This window comes from Tamandua tetradactyla, chromosome 6, assembly GCF_023851605.1.
Source record: "Tamandua tetradactyla isolate mTamTet1 chromosome 6, mTamTet1.pri, whole genome shotgun sequence".
In the NCBI taxonomy this organism is placed as follows: domain Eukaryota; kingdom Metazoa; phylum Chordata; class Mammalia; order Pilosa; family Myrmecophagidae; genus Tamandua; species Tamandua tetradactyla.
This window is the reverse complement of record NC_135332.1, coordinates 32255004-32268172: the sequence shown is the minus strand read 5'-3', so window position 1 is coordinate 32268172 and position 13169 is coordinate 32255004.

The window sequence follows — 13169 nt, the reverse complement described above, 5'->3', positions numbered from 1 at the left end:
TTAAAACATGGCTTTTCTAGGGTCCATACATCATTTCGAACCAGCACAGATAACCTGATAAAATTTGGGAATTGATTAGATTTGAATGACAAAGGACAGGGAAGCTGTATCCCATAGTAAAGACAGGGCATGGGGTCTGTTGTTCTAATTATAAAGGCAGGACTCTTGGCTCAGCCACTTACTGGTTATGTAACATTGGGTAAGTTATTCAACCTCTCTAAGCCTCAGTTTCTGTATTTTTAAATGGGGATAATAGCCCCTACATGATAAGATTTTTGTGAAGATCATTGTATTAGTCAGGGTTCTCTAGAGAAACAGAGCCAACAGGAGATATCTGTAAATATGAGATTTATACAGGGGTCTCAAGCAACCATGGGAATGGAAGAGTCCAAAATCCACAGGGCAGACTGTGAAGCCGGCAGCTCCAATGAAGGCTCTGGAAGAACTCCACAGGAAAGGCTCACTGGCTGGAGAAGCAGTAAAAAACTTTCTTCTTACTTGAAAGTCTTCAACTGGTTGAATTATCTTATTAGTAGGAGGTACACCTTAGTTGATTTCAGATATAGTCAACCACAGATGCAAGCAACTGACTGATGATTTAATACACCAGCCTTCTGGTTTATCAACCAGCCACAAAATAACCTTACAGCAACGGTCAGGCAAGTGGTTGCCTGACGAGACAAGTGGGCATCATCACTGGCCAAGATGACACCAGAACCTAGCCATCACAGTTACATGAAGTAATCTAATAAAAAATTTAGCACAGTGTCTGGTACATAGTAAAAAAATAAATGTCGACTGTGGTTTTCTGTTTTTTTTCTTTGTTTACACTGGTGGGTGCCAAAGTTTTACGCCTAAGAAGCTGTGACAATAATTATTTTAACAGAAATTGGGAAGATCAGAAAGAGCCAGCTGGAAGAATGAGTTTGCTATAATTCTGAATATGAAGGAATGGTGATACAAGAAAGAAAATGTTCAGGAATCAATTGAAGGCATTTATCTGGGATTCTGAAGAGATGTTAGGCCTGAGACACATGTGAGAATTATTTGCATAAAGATATAGGCTCTAAAGAGTATAGAAAGAGACAAGTACCACTTGTTTGTTACATAAAAATTCATGATAATAGCCAACATTTATTGAAAGATTGCTCTGTGGCCGGCACAGAATGCTTTCCTTGCATTAACTAGTTTAATCCTCACAATCACTTTATGAAGTGGTACTCCTCTTATCCTCATGTTTCAAATGAGGAAACAGACACTTATGAAGGTGTCTAGCTTCAAACAGCACTCATGTCTGGACTCTAAACCACACCATGTGTAGACTACACCCCTGTGTACAAGGCTTTACTCATAGGTCTCACCTCCATAGGGGAATCACTATAGTATGCAAAGAAATCTAAATGAGAGTTGCAGTTGTTCTAAAATGCAACTTGTGACCAACAAGAGAGCTTGCTCTGATGCTGTGCAAAGAACAGAATTGATTCAGATCATGACTGTCCTATCATTAATGATTGAAGGAATCAGAGCAACACTGGTTTATATGCACTCTGCCTGTGCATGAAAGACAGAACGGCATCTTTGGATGCAGTGCAAAGAGAGAACATTCATAACACTAATTGGGAATGAGCCCCTAGGAGGCCTCCACTGCCCACAGAACTCTCCCACCTAGCAAATAGCAAGACCGTTCAATGTAGGCAGTTGCCTGTGTTTCACAAAACCCACATTCAGGACATCTGTCTGCTTCTGGCTCTGGAATATGCTTAGGGAAACCATCTCCCCAGTGCTTCTGAGGGAGGGAGGCAGACAGCTTTTGGGGGGGAGCCTGTGATATTTGTTGATTGGGTAGACTGCTCATAGTCTGGTGCAACAATGCTATGAGGTGGGCACTATTCTTATTCTTATTTTACAAATGGGGGATTTGAGGCACTCGAATATTAAATAATGTGCCCAAGGCCACAAAACTATTAAGTGGCAGAGCCTGGCTGTGAATCCATCATTTCTTGCTCAAGACCTCACATTCTTAAACACCATGTATGCCCCATAGACTGTAATGAGCTCAGAAATCATAGACTTTTCTGGCCAAGTGAGACCTTAGCAATCATAATCAACCCAAATTATGTCAGGTATCTTTGCTCTGTCTGTTCAACATCATTGTTGTCCTTTGGTACCCCTGCATTTTCTTCTCTTGCCTATGAACAAAGATGCTAATACCATGCATCTCTTCTCCCTAAGGTCCTGGACGCTCTCCCCGTTTATTTTTACATCCTCTTACAACTTTCCTCTTGTTTCGACTTTCTAAAGATATAATAAATCCTTTGGTAAAACCATGGGCTCTTTGCCTGTAATAGTCTTACACTGACCATGACCATGGTATATTCTTTCAAGTTAAACCTCTCTGGATGAAAGATTATGTGGATGAAGAGGTTCAACATTCAGGGTAATGAGTTAGCCTTAATCTCCCACTTGCTTTCGTGTGTTTTGATTCTCCAAGACCCCTACTGGAAATCTTTGACATGGATCTGGCACCCTTTGTCTTTACCAATGATCATATTAGGCTGGCTCAGCTGCTTTCTTCTTCCTTCCTCCAGTCTTTGCAGCTTGTGGCTAAATTCATGTAATCTATAATTTCTACAATATTGTTGTAGTCCCTTTCATATTACACAGGATAGGCTCAGTTATGCTGTAGGAAAAAATAAATTCCCATTTCAGTGGCTTAACAAAACCAGTTTCTTTCTTACTCACCCAAAGTCTATTCACCTCTGCAGGTAGTTCCCCACCTGTGGTGACTCTGGGAGCCTGGCTCTTTCCAACTTATGGCTCTGCTATCTCAATGCAAGGTCTGTATGCCCCACAATAGGAAGAGAGAGCTGGGGGGTCACACACATCTCTTAAATGGTTTGGCCTGGATTGGAGGTGACATCTTTCATTTCTGCTATCAGCCCAGTGGCCAGAACTAGTCAAATGGCCCTGCCTAATTCTAAGGAAGCTAGTAAATATGGGGAAGATGTGGTATTCTGGGAGTAGGAAATGTTTTATGCCTTTCTCTCCTTTATATATCACAGTATGCAATCTTGTCTTTTCCTTTCTCAGTCTACTCACAGACTGTTGGTTTACTAAAGATGGTGAAATGCATTATACCAGATATAGAACGGCTTTAAAAAAGGGAATCTAATGAGTTGCAAGTTACAATTTTAAGGCTGTGAAAATGTCCAAATTAAGGCGCCAACAAGAGATTACCTTCACTCAAGAAAGGCTAATACCATCCAGAACACCTCTATGAGCTGGGAAGGCATGTGGCTGGCATTTGCTGGTCCTTGTTCCCAGTTCTGTTGCTTCCAGGTTCTGATGCAAGTGGTTTCCTCTCTAATCATCTGTGGGCTTTCACTTAGCTCCTCAGGGACACAACGCTGGGTTCTGGCTTGCTTTGCATTTCATGGGAAGGCACATGGTGATGTCTGCTGGGCTCTGCCCATGTCTAGGCATCTGCTCTCTCTTGTTGCCACTCCAAGCATGTCCAAACATCCATGTCTCTGTCACCTCTGAAGTATCTGTACTCCAAGAGACCACATCTGAGGTTTCTCCAGAATGTTTCCCCATTTCAAGGACTCTAGTAAACTAATCAAGAATGGGTAGAGATTTGCCATGAAGAGGAAACAAAAGAGATTTCTGCAGATGACTTTGTTATTCATGGTGGCTTTAATTTTCCTGCCCAACGTTGGTCTCTGGTCTCTGTACAAGGATAAACACCTGGTGAAATCTGCAGGGCCTGGGGAGCAGCAGCCTGCCAACAACATATGCAACTTTAGATATTGATGCTGTAAGAAAAATAATCTTTGCACTACCAGGGAATCCCATGTCAGCCGTGGTCACCTGCAATCTCTTTGTTGTGCCTGCACTGAGAAAGATGCAAGGCATCTTGGAACCCCGGCCAACCATCACCAAAGCCAGGTTATCATGTGATGTAAAACTGGATCCTCGACCAGAATGCCACTGGTGTATTCTGACTTGGCATCACCAAGAACTACTGCGTTGGGCTCAGAGTACAGGTAATCAGATGAGCAGCCATTTTATGAGCATGTGCAGTGCCAATGGATTGTTGATGCTATCTCCAAAGACAGTGCAGTACGTGGAGCTCCACAAGGGTGAGGTGGTGGATGTCATGGTCATTGGATGGCTATGATGGTTACCAGTGGGAGAAAGTTTTGATGCATGTCCACATATCATTGACTGTATCCTGTAATATGCAACGGCACAGCTAATTTTTCTGATTTGGAGATAAAAGTTGATCTGTATAGTCTACATCTTGAACAGTGTTTCGAATGAATTTAAATACCTTTTAAAGAAAAATCACCTAAAAATAAATCTTAACAGACAGCTCTACTCTGATTATATCAAAGCAAATTTTTCCTTTCTTGCAAATGGCTTTGTGTGTTCAATGCTAGGTCTGATAGCAATAGCTTTTAATAGACAGTGATAGGTGCCTGCAGAACTTGTGTTTTTCTCATCTTTAAAATGCATCTACTTATGCTCTTAAATTAAGGCTGTCTGCTTATTTATACTAGTGTAGGCAACACCTGGATTTCCCTTCTTAGTATGCTTCATAACTGCTGTACAGAGCTTTTGCTTGTTCTTTATCCTGCATCTCGTGTTTATGTGCACAGTGCCAAAAGCAGAGTGACTGGGTGGAGGCCCTGCCTCGCCTCAAGGAGAGCCACCCCTGCAGAGCACCCAGGAAGGTTTCTCATCCCAGTAGCCTCATGGCACAGTAGTCTTGGGCAGTAACTGGATACCTTTTATTTGAACAAACAAACTGGGGGAAAAAATGTTAACTTAAGTGCTGACAGCCTTTTTAACCAATACATTTAAAATTGTACAGAACAAAAAATAAAATCAAAGACTGATCTTGTGCAGATATTAGTGTTACCAGCATTCATGTGGAAATTAAGAGCAAAGAAAAAATAACGTTAAACAATTCTGTACCATAACATTTTCTGTAATGATACTGAAACTTAATGAATAAAAAAAAAATCTTGGTCATTATTTAAAAAAAAAGAATGGGTAGAGCTATAGCTCCATCAATGAAAAGGCCAAGTCCACAATTGGGCATGCCACATCTCTGTGGAAATAACCTAATCAAAAGTTTCTGCCCTACAATATTGAATCAGGATTAAAAGAAATGGCTGCTCCCACAAGATTGAAGCACGGTTAAAACATGGCTTTTCTGGGGTGCATAATCGTTTCAAACTGGCATACAAACCATCCACTTGTACCTTAGACTTTACACTTCTACCTTTAAATGCACTAATTATAGTTTAATCTAATTCTTGTTCTTTGGAGTGTCTTATCTTCTGCCACATGACCCTGCCTCTGCTCTTTCACTTGCATGCCTTATAGATAGAATATTTTCTCCCTCTTCCCCATGCCCGGTTTTGCATGTAATCATTCTCCCAGCTGAGATGGGTCTGAAAGTACCCTCTAAACTTTCTGTAATTGGTTTATTAAGAGCAAGAAACACTTTCTCTGGGGTGGAGTAAAGAAAGGGTAGCAGTGGAAACAATGAAGGGATAATGGTAGGTTGAACAAATCCTCTGGAAGTCAGATCCAGGAGTCATTCCTGGTTAATTATCTCCCTAGGACAGTTCAGTTTAGGTCAAACATAAAGGTGTCCAGGAAAGTACCCCAATGCTGGCTGGTAGAGAAACGCCTTCCTCTGTCCACAGTTTACGTCTTGATCAGAATGCTCACTAGGGCTATGCTTTTGTTTCTTGTTTTTTTTTTTTAATTAATTTTTTAATATTTTTTAAAATATCAGTAAACACCCAACAAACACAAACATTCTTAGCTTTTGATCGTTCCATTCTATATATAATCAGTAATTCACAATATCATCACATAGTTGCATATTCATCATCATGATCATTTCTTGGAACATTTGCATCTATTCAGAAAAAGAAATAAAAAGAAAACAGAAAAAAAAATCATACATACCATACCCCTTACCCCTCCCCTTCATTAATCACTTGCATTTCAATCTAAGTTTATTTTAACATTTGTTTCCCCATTATTTATTTTTATTCCATATGTTTTACTCATCTGTTGATAAGGTAGATAAAAGGAGCATCAGACACAAGGTTTTCACAATCACAGTCACATTGTGAAAGCTATATCATTATACAATCATCATTAAGAAACATGACTACTGCAACACAGCTCTACATTTTCAGGCAGTTCCCTCCAGCCTCTCCATTACATCTTGAATAACAAGGTGATATCTATTTAATGCGTAAGAGTAACCTCCAGGATAACCTCTCAACTCTGTTTGGAATCTCTCAGCCATTTGACACTTTGTCTCATTTCACTCTTCCCCCTTTTGGTCAAGAAGGTTTTCTCAATCCCTTGATGCTGAGTCTCAGCTCATTCTAGGATTTCTGTCCCATGTTGCCAGGAAGGTCCACACCCCTGGGAGTCATGTCCCACGTAGACAGGGGGAGGGTGGTGAGTTTGCTAGTTGTGTTGGCTGGAGAAAGAGGCCACATCTGAGCAACAAAAGAGATTCTCTTGGGGGTGACTCTTACGCCTAATTTTAAGTAGGCTTGACCTATCCTTTGTGGGGTTAAGTTTCATATGAACAACCTCCAAGATTGGGGGCTCAGCCTATAGCTTTGGTTGTCCACACTGCTTGTGAGAATATCAAGAATTCAACTTAGGAATGTTGAATTTTCCCCCGTTCTCACTATTCCCCAAAGAGGACTTTGCAAATACTTTTTTATTCACTGTTCAAATCACTCTGGGATTTATCGGGACATCACTCTGGACAAACCAACAAAATCTCAAGTCCTACTCAAGATTCCATGTACTTATGGTGTTCAATTAAGCTGTCTACATAAGTTACATTAGGAAATGCACTAGTCAGAATATAAATTTTGTACCAAATAAACATTTTTTGCTTTGGTCTCACACATAAATTAAAAGTTTTAAAATATGAATTACCATTTTTTTCAACACCTTGCAGTAATGGCATTCCTTTGTTCTTCCTCATGCAAAAACTTTTTAAATTTGCACATTTAGTCACTATCATTACACACTCTAGGCATTCCTAGATTATACCATCTCAGTCTTTATCATCTATCTTTCTTTCTGATTGCATTTGTGCCCCCAGCCCTCCTCCCTGTATCATTCTCACACTCAGCTTCATTCAGTGTTTTAACATAATTGTATTACAGTTAGGTAGTATTGTGCTGTCCACTTCTGAGTTTTTACATTCAGTCCAGTTGCACAATCTGTATCCCTTCAGCTCCAATTACCCAATATCTTACCCTATTTCTATATCCTGATGGTCTCTGACCAATGAAATTCTCCAAGTTTATTCACTAATGTCAGTTCATATCATTAAGACCATAAGGTATTTGTCCTTTTATTTCTGGCTAATCTCACTCAGCATAATGTCCTTAAGGTCCATCCATGTTGTTACATACTTCATAACTTTATTCTGTCTTACAGCTGCATAACATTCCATTGTATATATATACCACAGTTTATTTAGCCACTCGTCTGTTGATGGACATTTTGGCTGTTTCCATCTCTTCGCAGTTGTAAATAATGCTGCTATAAATATTGGTGTGCAAGTGTCCATTTGTGTCCTTGCCCTCATGTCCTCTGAGTAGATACCTAGCAATGGTATTGCTGGGTCGTATGGCAATTCTATATTCAGCTTTTTGAGGAACCGCCAAACTGCCTTCCACAGTGGTTGCACCCTTTGACATTCCCACCAACAGTGGATAAGTGTGCCTCTTTCTCCGCATCCTCTCCAGCACTTGTCATTTTCTGTTTTATTGATAATGGCCATTCTGGTGAGTGTGAAATGATATCTCATTGTGGTTTTGATTTGCATTTCTCTAATAGCCAGGGAAGTTAAGCATCTCTTCATGTGCCTTTTGGCCATTTGTATTTCCTCTTCTGAGAAGCATCTGTTCAAGTCCTTTGCCCATTTTTTAATTGGGTTGACTTTTTGTTGTTGAGTTGAACAATCTCTTTATAAATTCTGGATACTAGACCTTTATCAGATATATCGTTTCCAAACATTGTCTCCCATTGTGTAGGCTGTCTTTTTACTTTCTTGATGAAGTTCTTTGATGCACAAAAGTGTTTAATTTTGAGGAGTTCCCATTTATTTATTTATTCAATGCTCTTGCTTATGCTTTTATTTTTACTTAAACACACTATAGGAGGAATAGTTAAGGAACTTAAAATATAGAAAAATAATTCTACCTACCTAAAAACTATTATTTGCATACTTCTTTCCAGTCTTTTGTGTGTGTTTGTGATTATAGCAAACATGCATTTAGCAAACATGCATTCCCTTTTAAAGGTAAGTATCCCTAAAACTCTTTAACAAATAAAGTTAATGACTTAGTCATTTATATCTTAGTAAGAATTGGCTTGGTCCATATATTTTCCATATTGGTCCATATATTTTCTTTAACAACTGATTGGGATCAGGACAGAAAGAGTGTATTCTAGTTTGCTAGTTGCCGGAATGCAATATACCAGAGACAGAATGGCATTTAAAAAGGAGAATTTAATAAGTTGCTACTTTACAGCTCTAAGGCTGAGAAAATGTCCCAATTAAAGCAAATCTATAGAAATGTCCAATTTAAGGTGTGGGGTGGCTGATGGCTGGTTAGCTGATGTCTGGGGGTAAGTGGCCATATTGAGTCAGTCACACAGACACAGAGCACACAGCACACGACTCAGGAGACAACCCTCAGGGGAGAATGGAAGGCATCTACTTTATTCAAAAGTGCACAGGCTTATATAGGCTGGGAATCATGCAGGGACACATGTCGGGCTGGGATTGGTGGCCATTGTTGCTAGGCTGGAGGGCAGATTTCCAGGATAGGTCACCGTTGTTGCTAGGGTGGAGGGCAGAGTTCAGGTCAGCCATTTTGTGTTGCCTTGCATCAGCCACGGCAGCCATGCTAGCGATATTTTATGGCTTCTCCAACAATTCCTCCTTTTTTGTTTTTTAGCTTTCTGGGTAACTGTGCCTGTCTTAGGTTGCCCCCTCCGGAGGTCTTACCCATCTTTGGCTACCAGCTAAGCCACCGGAAGCGAGGGTCAGCAGCGCCTGTCTTAGGTTGCCTCCTCAGAAGGTCTTACCCGTCACTGGCTGCCTGCTGATCAGATCATCACACAGGAGAACTGAGATGCACAGCTTAGGCTGGCTGTAATGGAGACCATGGAGATGCAGGCAATACATCTTTATGACAAAGCCAAAGCCCAGATAATGGGAGTGCAAGTGGGAGGGGGTAGGGTAGAAACCACTGGTGTTCAGGAAGGGGATGGGGGCCCCAAGGAGCCCGAGGACTCCCTTGGGACTCAGGGCTACACAGCAGCTGGTGGGAAAGCAGGTGGGAAGGGTGCACAGGGGGTTGTTAACGGCAGCTTGCAATACAAATCTTCAACATGTTTCTCCAGTGCTTAATGTCCTCTTGGCCACATCTGCAATAAGTCTTAAACAAATGGTTTAGCAACAGGCCTTTAAGCTAGGGGGTTTGTCATACTTTGGTTGCAGCATCATCGCACGTAGAGCTAGGGGGAGGAATAGGTTGATATTGTTGCATAAGCACCATAAGGTGGAGAGCATTAACTCATGCTTTAACGAAAGCTAGGAGGTGCTTAATTACACATGGGCCTATCGATATCAGGAGAAGGAGGATGAAAAGGGGTCCCAGAATAGAAGAGATTAGGGTGGTTAGCCATGGGGATTTATAGAATAATTGTTGGTACCAGGTCTCTTGGGCGTCCCGCTCATGCTTACGGGTCGCAAGTCCTTCCCTGAGTTTGGTCATGGACTCCTTAATTACACCGGAATGGTCAGCGTAAAAACAACATTCCTCGCCTAAAGCGGCACAGAGCCCTCCTTGCTTGAGGAAAAGCAGGTCTAAGCCTCTCCTGTTTTGGAGAACGACTTCTGACAGGGACGTAAGGGATTTTTTGAGGTGGGTGATGGAGCTTTCAATTGCGGGTTAGGTCTTCGTCCACTGCAGCTCTTAAGCTGGAGAGGCCTTGTTGAAGGGTGATAGAGGCGATGCCGGCGCCTAGGCCAGCTATGCCGAAAAGAGAGGCGAGAGTAACGGCTGTGACGAGTTCTCTTTTTTCTCTTAGCGTGGCTGGAAGCCGCGCATCCCAGTATTGATAAAGGTCCTCTTCTTTATGGAAGAGGACATGGGGCAACACAGTCACTAAGACACACAGTTCTCCCGTCTCCGTGAGGGCCTTTTTCGCTATGCAAGGGGTAAGCCCTGTGGAAGAGCACAGCCATTTTGCCCCTACTGGGGGAATATAGTATTTACCGTGTGATGGAGAGGACAGTTGAGCACAGCCCATATTTAGAGAGGTGGAGATGTTGCCAATGCAATGCCCAGAGTGAAAAACGGATTGCATGGTGAGACCGATTTTTCTGCCAGTCCAAGGACATTGGGAGGGATTGTCCTCGTCAGAAGTAGTAAACGAGGCATTAACAGCTATGGCATCATAATAAGGGGGCTGGGCGGCAACACACAGCCAACAACTGCGAGTAAGGTTAGGAAAGGAGGAGTTTAAGGAAAGGAAAGCAGCTTGGAGCATTGGCCAGAGTGGGGTGGGGGGGGGGAGCAGAGGAAGAGCTTGTTTTGTTTGAGGGCGATAATGTTGAGATGGGAATGAGATTGGGAGAAGGAACAGCCTGAAGTGGGGGTACGAGTACTCTGTTGGGCCCAATGGCAGAGGTCTGCTGCATTGCTTCCTTTTTTATTACGATAAGACCCCCTGGGTCGACCCCATCCAAATAATATCTGAAGCCCCATGTTTGGCCGATCAGCCAAGAGGGATCAGTAGGGAGCTGTACGGTAAGGTTCAGTTTTTCGCAGTTTGACTTATCGTATACATGATTGATGGAGTGGTCGTGGGGTTTACATCCAAAAGGGGCCCATGTTAGAGTTAGGTAACGATCAGTGGAGGGAGGTTTCCAAGTAGTGGCTAGTGTTTCACACCCCCAGTATGCACAGTCGTATTGGTTGGGAGCATTGCAATACCGTTTTCTGGGGTTTGAGGACGGGCACATGTAGTATTGGGCTTTGTTAAGGCATGGTGTGCCCTCTGGAAGCAGAACTAGATCACAGGCATAAACAATGAAGGAGGGGTGGCCTGCTGTAACCTGGGTCTGCACGATTTTGGAATCTTCCCATCGTGCTAAGGTCCATTTCCAAGGCTGGTGGGGGTTGGAAGGGAAGGGTGTATATTGGAGAGAGGCATTGGGGAGAAGCAGAAGCAAGAACGAGAGGAGAGAGAACGGTGAGAAGGGTGAAAAACACACTTGCGGTTCATGTTGATGCAGGGTTTGCGGGAGCTCGTCCATTAGACACGGCAGGCTTGGTCAGCTGACTGGGGATCCAAAGGGGCTGGTCTGTGTTTTCTGGAAAGACACAAGCAAAACCTTGCCCTTGGGTTAAGAGTGGGTGTGGACCCTTGCACGCGTTTGTGAGTGGGTCCCTCCACGTAACCAGAGGGACGGGTGTAGGTGCCTCCCGAAGGCCGGCCCAGTGCTTTACCACGGGTGAGCAGTGGTGAGCGTCAAAGGTCAGAAAGTTTAAGGTGACGAGGGCTTTGTTGAGACAATCTCGGGGGCACCCTGCTGGGAATTGCTCCTTCAGTTTTTTTAGTTGCTGTTTAGGTGTATGATGTGTGCGCTCAACTGTGGCTTGTCCTTGGGGGGTGTAGGGAAGGCCAGTTTTGTGAGTTATGTGCCAATCAGTGCAAAACTGCTGGAAAGTCCTTGATGAGTAACAAGGCCCATTGTCTGTTTTTATAGCCCATGGCACCCCCATAGTATTGAATGCCTGGAGGCAGGTGGAGATGACATGTTTTGCCTTTTCTCCAGAGAGGGCAGAAGCATGGACAAATTTGGAGTATGTGTCCACAATGACATGGAGATACTTGAACCTACCAAGGCCAGGGAAGTGTGTAACATCCATTTGCCAGATGGCATTAGGTCGTAGGCCACGTGGATTTACTCCCTGTGGTTGTAGTGGGCCTATCGGAAGGAGGGGCCCACACTGAGCGCAAGTATGTGTGAGGTGTTTGCACTGTTGTGCAGAAAGTGAGGGGAAAAGCCGTTGAAGGGATTGTGCCAACATGTGAAATTTAGCATGGAGTACACGGGCCTGGTCGATGTCAGAGCTCAAGACATGGCCCATGAGCATGGAGTCCGTGGCAGCGTTACCCTCAGCGAGGGGTCCGGGGAACTCAGTGTGTGACCGAATGTGCTGGATGAACCAGGGAAATGCACGGTTTTCCAGGAGGTCTCTCATGGCTATAAGCATGTCGTCTTGGAGAGATAGCTTGTTTTTAAGAACCACATGTGGCAGTGCCCTGACAATTTGGGCTGCATATGCACTGTCTGTGAACTTGTTTAACGGGGAGTTTTGGTGGTGAAGGAAAACCAAGAGGAGGGCATAAAGCTCCCCCTGCTGTACTGAGCTGGAGTGTGGGTGTACCTCAACAGTATTTGGAGTACCAGCTTGCTTAAGAACAATAGAGCTGTGAGTCCTGTTTGCATCTGTAAAAACAAGGGGGGTGCTGGGGATGGGCTTGGAGGTGGGAAATGCGTGTGAGCTGAGGATAAAGGGAAGAAGGGTCATGGATGTGATGAGTTTGTGTTTGGGCAGGTGATTGTCTATTTTCCCTGTGTAGCCAGCAAGGAGAATTTGCATGTTGAGGTCGGATTGGCAAAGGTGATTAATTTGTTCCATAGTAAAGGGGAGAACTAACATATCGGGCTCTAAGCCAAACATGCGGACAGCAGTGGTCCGAAGTTTTCTCCCAAGAATACAGACTGCATCCCGGTACGGAGTGATCTTTCCCAGAGAAGTGAGTGCCAAATGCACCCAGAAAACCAGCCTATCTTGGTAAAGGAAACCTGTAGGTGTCCCTGGGGTATTGATAACTAGGGCCAAGAGAGGGCGCTCTGGTTGGAATCAGGCGAGGCTCATGGCCTTGATTTTGTCGTTTATAAGGGATATGCACATTCGTGCGGGGTCACTAAGAGTACAGTAGCCAGAGGGGTTGGAATCTCCCTCTAGAAGTTCAAACAGGGGCCTAAGTTTATGAGTGGTGATATTCAGGTGGGG